Source organism: Carya illinoinensis, chromosome 3, assembly GCF_018687715.1.
Source record: "Carya illinoinensis cultivar Pawnee chromosome 3, C.illinoinensisPawnee_v1, whole genome shotgun sequence".
Classification (NCBI taxonomy): domain Eukaryota; kingdom Viridiplantae; phylum Streptophyta; class Magnoliopsida; order Fagales; family Juglandaceae; genus Carya; species Carya illinoinensis.
The window spans coordinates 44,752,446-44,759,900 of record NC_056754.1 but is presented as its reverse complement, the minus strand read 5'-3'; positions in this window follow the sequence as shown (position 1 = coordinate 44,759,900).

Sequence of the window (7,455 nt, the reverse complement as noted above, 5' to 3'; positions counted from 1 at the left end):
GAACCCCTGCACTTCAGCCAAGATCCCCATTGTTATCTTTTAGTTTCCGACCAACCAACCTCTTCTCGTTGGTCTTTTCTTGCATATTTTGAATATTTCTTAACTTTTGTATGATGAAATTTGTAGCGTTGATCTGTTGCCCTTCGAACCCCACTAACCACCACACGCCAACTATAGCAACTCCCCTCATTGTTTGCTTTTGATCCCCTCATTGTTTGCCTTTGAACCAACATCGTTCCCTCCCCAAATGATGAGCACATGAGCTATACGCGTCATCTCTGGCACTCATGGATCTCCGCCATCACTCCCTACTCTCAAAAAAATTATAAAAACCTCAACCCTCCACCCTTAAACACCTGCCATGCACCACCATTACAAATTTACTTGTCGTTGCGTTGCTAACCTACGTACCACCGTCACCTACTCAACGGTGCATGTCCTACACGCACTGCCACTAAACCACATCCAAAACCAGTCAATGACTCCTCTTAAAGCATCCAGTGCATCAGATGCGGTTTGCTTTTTGTTTTATTTGTTTTTTGTGTAGGCACTTGAAGGTTTAATTTACCAATATTTCAACTTCCCCGTCACTTTACGAGAGCAGGTATGTACTTTCTTTTACCAAGAAGTAATTTTTATCCATCTTTCCTCGATCTCCAGGAGTGCACAGAATGTGGGATTGTCCTCGACTATCGTCACGATACAGTAATTGCAAAAACCTCCTACAATAGAGAATGCAAAACAATTCGCTAATTGGATTGTTTTAAAAATTGGTATTACAGCAGCCAACTATGGAACCAGCATCAATCAACATTTCTCAATTTGTTTTTATTTCTTGCATTGTATCCTTTCGAAGTGGTTGTTAAGAAACTCCACCTGCTCCTAATGTATCTCTTTATTAGTTATTAATTAAATTATCCCACTTCACAAAACTCTTTTATGCGAGCATCATGCTACACCAGGTAACCATTGTTTCAATCCTATATTATGAGATCTTCATATACTAAATTTTAAAATTTTTAAATTTTTAAATTACGTGAGGTCTGCAAGTATTAAATGTAAGAGGGGTTTTTGTCTTGATGTTCCTACAAGATGGAACTCAACTTTCTTAATGTTAGAAATGACCTAAGAGTATAAGGGTGCCTTTAATTTATTGGGTGACCAAGACATTCAATATGTCAAACATTTTAAAGATGGCATGGGATTAGGCAAGCCTATTAATCATGTGGGAGGTAGTTGGGATTTTTGTAGACTTTTTTATACTTTTCTACAAGGTCAAAACCAGGTTTCCAGTTCTTTGTACCCTACATCTAATAATTTTTATCAGTAAATATGTAAAATGAAAAAAAAAATGAATGGCATGTGAGAGAGTGACCAAATTATGCTGCGGGAAATAACATTAAGCATGAAGGTTAGTGGGTTCTTTTTCTGAAAAACTTAATGAGGGAAATGACATTAAAAACTTGATGAGGGAAATGAGGGTTAGTTTTTTGTCATCAAGCATGAGGGTTGATCATTTCCACTTTAATGACATTAAAAAGTAGGTTGTGGGACATTTTTTGGCTCACAAATGTCTTCCTAGCCTTTTTGGGCCCAAAAACATTTATTGGACCAAGTAGGCATGTGCCCATTTTGGGCATGGCAAAGGGCAAACGGATAAGGTGTCTGCCCCTACTCATGATTTGCAAAGGCAGATTCAAGGGGGGTAAACCCCACCCCTTGCCTATGCTAGGGCAGTGTGTGGGAAGGGGGTCCCCTCATCCTAGGGGGTATAGGTAGCACCCCTACATCTTCTCTCTCTAAAGAAAACTCTCCCTACTTTCTAAAAAAACCCTTATTGGAGAGTCTTCCACTACTTCTCTTCCTATTGTAAATTTAGTTTGTTTTTTCGTATCTTTTTTTCCTACTTTTCTTTTTATATAAAAAATGTCATATCTATCGCTTTCTAAACAACCAAATGATAATACACGTGCCCCACCAATAGACTTAAAGGCCACTGACCTACAACCTTAGGTAACGGTGTTTCAAATGAAGCAACATGTGAACTACACGCAGTTCATGCACTAACCAAAGCCATGTGTGTTGCTCATGCATTATCGCATATTGGCACATGTAATAGTACACACGTCGCACAGCTCGACTCCCTGACCTCAAATATTCATGAAAAAGCCTTTGCTACCATTACATTGCTAGCATGACACTAGTACAACGCCTGCAACACCAATGAACCGCAACGGCCTTGTCATTTCAATTCTAAATATCATGGATGTGAGAATCTCCAACAAACTCATCAAAATGATTGCTTGCAATGCCTCAGTTATGGCCTTTGACAGCAACTTTTCAATCTACTTGTTGAAAAATAACAGATTGCTTAACGCAACATCTCCTTAACTTCACGAAGGAAAAAGAACTCAAACCATTCATCCATTGCCTTTTTATCTTTTAACTATTGCAAACAGTGCGTAATGTGGCATTAATGTGGACACCCCATTCCCTACTCTTATACTTCTATTAGTAATTTAATACAATTCACATATAAAACAAACAATCAAATAAATAATTTTTCATAATACTAACACACATGTAACTTTTCATAATAATTTTGCCTGGAGGTCCTGTAGGGATAGTCTGCCAACTTTTCATAGTTTAAAAAAGAAACATCTAAATATGAAAGATAAATGTTCTTTTTGTCTACAGCAAGTAGAGGACCCTGCATATACTTTGTTTTTATTGCGCTGAAATAAGACAACATTGGAATGTTTATCTTCCTAAGTTGCAACAAGCTGAACAAGGTTTATCTTTTTTGGATTTGGCAAATGTTGTGAAGGAAATAGGCTCTAAGGAAGCTCTCTCCACTTTTGTTTCAATAGCTTGGGGCTTATGGTTCCAAAGAATAAATTTATTTATGAACATGTTTCTCATTATCCTAGGTATGTGATTGAGTATGTTGTGTCTTTGCAGAAAACTTATAAAGATGTGCAAGTGCTTTATGCTAAGTGTAAGGAAGCAAAACAGATATGCTGCTGGAACCCTCCTCCATTTGGTTTTTTGAAGCTGAATGTGAATCCTTTTTCTATCAACAAAAAGCTAGTGTGGGGGTGGTCCTTAGAGATGATGAAGGGATGTTATTGTAGTTTGCAGTAAAGTGAAAACTAAGATGACATCTCCAAAATCTATTGAAGTTTTAACAATGTTAAGAGAATTACAATTTTGTATTCAATGGGGTGTGCCGAAGCTAATTTTGGAAAGTGACTGCTTAGTGTTGGTTAATGAACTAGTCTCTTCATCTGAAAATTTCTCTGCTCTAGGATTTCTAATGCAAGACATTCAGAGATTGTTGAATGGTTTTCAAGAGTTTAAAGTATCACATGTTAACAAATTGGGAAATGAAGCCACTCAAAAGTTGGCTAAGTATGCCTGGAGTGTGTTAGATACTGAAATGTAGCGGGATTATGTACATCTTTTATTTTGCAAACTATCAGGCTTGATAAGAGGAACATTTTGTAATGAAATAAGTCTTCTTGTCAACCCCTATTTAGCTTAAGCCGAAGCACACCTTATATGGCATAATGTGATTTTTCTTTTTTTTCCCTGCTGCTCGTTCCATGTTCCGTTCCCTCATTTCACTTCATTTCAAATTTCACCCATCCTATTCCTCTTCCCCTCTCCTTGCGTTGCTCTCCCTCACACCCCCATCCCCATCCCTCGCGTCGCTCTCCCCATCCGCATCCCCATCCCACATCGCTTCCCCTCTCTCTTCCCCCCTCCCAGCGTCGCTCTCCCTCAACCCCATCCCCATCCCTCGCATTGCTTCCCCTCCCTCGTCCCCCCTCCCCGCGTCGCTTCCCCTCCCTCTTCCCCCCTCCCCGTGTCGCTCTCCCCCACCCCCATCCCCATCCCCCACATTGTTTCCCCTCCATGCATAGCATACTACCTCCCCAACCCCAACCAGCATCGCCCCACCCTTAACCCGTGTCGCCCAATCCTAAACCCACCCTCACCCGTGCATCGCCACGTCACCAACCTTCCCTCTGCCTAGACAAAATGAGAGAGAGAGAGAGAGAGAGAGAGAGAACTCTTGAAAAAAAATTATTATATTTGTATTGGGTTCTCACAATTGTAATACTGCTAGCTTGGTTTGGATAAATTGTATGTAACTTTACCCGTTGTATAGAGTAAATCGTTTTGAATTGGTGTAATTTTAATCCCTATGTTTTGGTTCTGATGTACAAAAGGGGAATTTGTAGGTTATGAAAAGTTAAGGTGTGCTTCAATGAAGTTTCTGGTGTGACAAGTGTAATATATATAGTTGTCAATACATTTATATGATACGTACCATTTAATTTGCTATATGCTCTCTTGAAGTGATTAGTATATGGATGGTGGACAAGTGGCAAGATCTGGACCTTTCAAGATAAGTCTATTAAGCTGCCGGATCACGTGAGCCAGCCTGTGCATCCTTCCAGAAGGTCTGAGAGCTGAGCCGCTGGATCATTACACGTGTTGACATCTCTTGTAATCTATATATACTTAACGATACGGTGTAAACCTAATTTGATTCTGATTCATTGTGTACTAAGCGGCTGTTTTGAGAGACAGAGAGCTCGAGAGAGAAAACAGAGAGGGATTTTAGGGTTTTTCATGGTTTCCTTGTAGAGAGAAGAAATCTGAGTGATTTCTGGTGTTTTCTGAGAGGGATCTTGTTACTCTAAATGTACTGAGGCTTCTTTGTGAAGTGTTGATCATCAATAAAGAGCTCTGAGGCCCATTCCTGCCGTGGACGTAGACCATTAGGGTCGAACCACGTATATTGGTGTGTTCTTTCTTGTTTTTCATAGCCTTTAATATTCTTTCATATTCTTTATTGGAAATATTTGCATCTTGATATATTCTGATAGATTATCTTGTTGAATCTGTATAGCATGCGAGTAAATAGCATTCTGTATATATATTGATGATATGGTCATGTACTGGTATACTGTTGTTTCGATGGTTGTAGTTGATGTCAATCTGAGGTTATTGTGATTCTTGCATCTGAGTTTATTTTGGATTCAAATCACACTGTTTTTAAACAGCCCGAAAGGTTTTGTATTCATAACTGGTGTTGTTTACTACCACAATAACCTAAAGCTTTTATAAACAAAAGCTGTTTTATAACAACAAGTTTTGTAATTTTCTAGCATTCACTTAGAGACCTCAATCTTCCTATAAAACATGACTTTAACCGCCAGTTTTGAGTGACGATGTTTTGTGTTGTGGTGCAAAATATAATACGTAGCATTGGCAACAATTAGGAATTGACTCGAGGAAAAAAAAAATATTGGGAATTTCGATAGGGATCTCAATGTTGCATGGATGAGAAAGGTGCCATTTAACTCGACTGAAGTCTCACAGTTGTAAATCGCACCCATCAAAATAATTTCATCGTAGGGGCTAGCATTAGGGGTGGGCAGCAGGGGCCACCCCACTACTGTGCATTGGTTCTAGGAATTAACCCGCCCCCCGCTACCCCGCCCCCGTCCGCCCCATCTCCGCATGGGCAAACGGGATACCCTGCACCGCACATGCCGGGGCGGGGGCATGAAATATACTAAGCGAGGGCGAGGGGCGGGCAGGGCTCAACCCCGCCCCGCACTTTAGTTTATATTTATAAATATATATTTATATTTATATTTTACAAATTGTATATATATAAATATATATTACAATTTTCTGTTAAGTCCCACATTACTCAAGTAAGACTCTTGTATGGCATTGGAGTTCTATATAAGGTGGCCTAGGATGCTCATATCATTTGCAATCTTGTAAACAAGTCACACTCTCTTGTGACCCTTGTAAACAAGTCTAACAAATTTAAGAATTAATAACATAATTTTTATGTTAATAGTTTTTTAAATTATTGTTATATATATAAATTTTAATTTATGATTTAATTATATAATAATTTGGGTCTAAAAAAATATTTTTTAGACCCAAAATTCTTTTTAAGCCCAACAGAACATAGTGTTCCTGAAGTGGGCGGGGCGGATGGGGTGTTCGCCCCGCCCCCCGGCACTAGGGTGGGGGGCCCTGCCCGCGCCTCCTGGGAGCAGGTGCGGGATGGAATTTCCATTCCCCTGCATATGCAGGGGCGGGGTGCGGGGAAGGGGTGCCCCCGCACCCACATATGCGGGTAGCACCCCTAGCTAGCATCAGGTATAAACCTATAAATCTATTCAGATTCTTACCTCAATGGTGAATGTAGTTGATTTTTCACCCATAGGATCTGAACAAATCAAATTCTAAAATAAATTGAATTGTTTTTTTCAACCCAAGATTCTCATTTCCTTTCTCTGGTTTTGAAGATCCAATAAAAACCTTAAATGAATACAAAATCTGCTAGTACAACATCTTGTCATTATAACCAGCTGAACATGGTCTAACGTACAAATTTGAGAACTTCACCATAAACACCTCAAAAATATATCTTCCATACCGTCAATGTAATTATGTCTTCAATAGAGCTTTTTTAACCCTATCAAATATCCGAGCAAGTGCTATAGAATGCAACTTAAACCGACCTCTTCCTTCCTCTTCCTTTTCCTGGTTAATGCAAATCACAAATGGTTAAATTCTTTATTTAAAACACACAAGTAATGCTATATACTAAACTTGTATCTCACTTTCATCCCTCTTTGTAATGTGACAATTTCCATCACCCTTGGGTCATCTCTTTTTTTTAAATAATATTTCATTGATGCGTAATGTCACCTCATCATAGTGAGATAATGGTGTAAACAAGAAAAATCATGAAAACTGCGGGAGTAGTATTTATTAAAGAATCTCAGGTCCAAGTTCAATGATAAAGTAGCTATAAAGAGTTTGCATGTAAATATACCTTCCCATCATACTGCTAAACAAAAGATTTTGTTTTACAAACCTTTTTCTTAACAATCTGAACTACATCCTCATCTTAAAGAACATGGCTAAGGCCACATACTCCACATCCCTAACCAAACTTCTATGTATGTGGTTACAAAAGTCTTCAACAGTGCAACCACCTCTATCCTGAAATCACATACCAAGAGTGATGAATTGAAAAAAGGATGAAAAACAAGAAACGCCAATACATAGATAAATCCACCTATTAAGAGAGATCGGAACAGATGAGGGTGCAACATACAGCAGAAAGAACCATTTGGGTGTCCAAAATCAAGTTGTTGGCCTTGTGGTTTTGTGTAAACTCTTAAAAGTCCAATTTCCTCCCACATTTTTGCAAGCAGTCTGTCAAAGTTGAGCTGCATAAGCAATTACATGAGCCTTATCACTGCTCTTTATTAAAACATTCACATAAAATGAAAACCGATATGTAATATAATTCAAAAACTAACTAGGGCCTTTGTAGGAACCATTTGGGTGTGCATTAGATGAGGGGTAACATGTGTTTTGCAGGTATTGAACAACATATGAACAAAA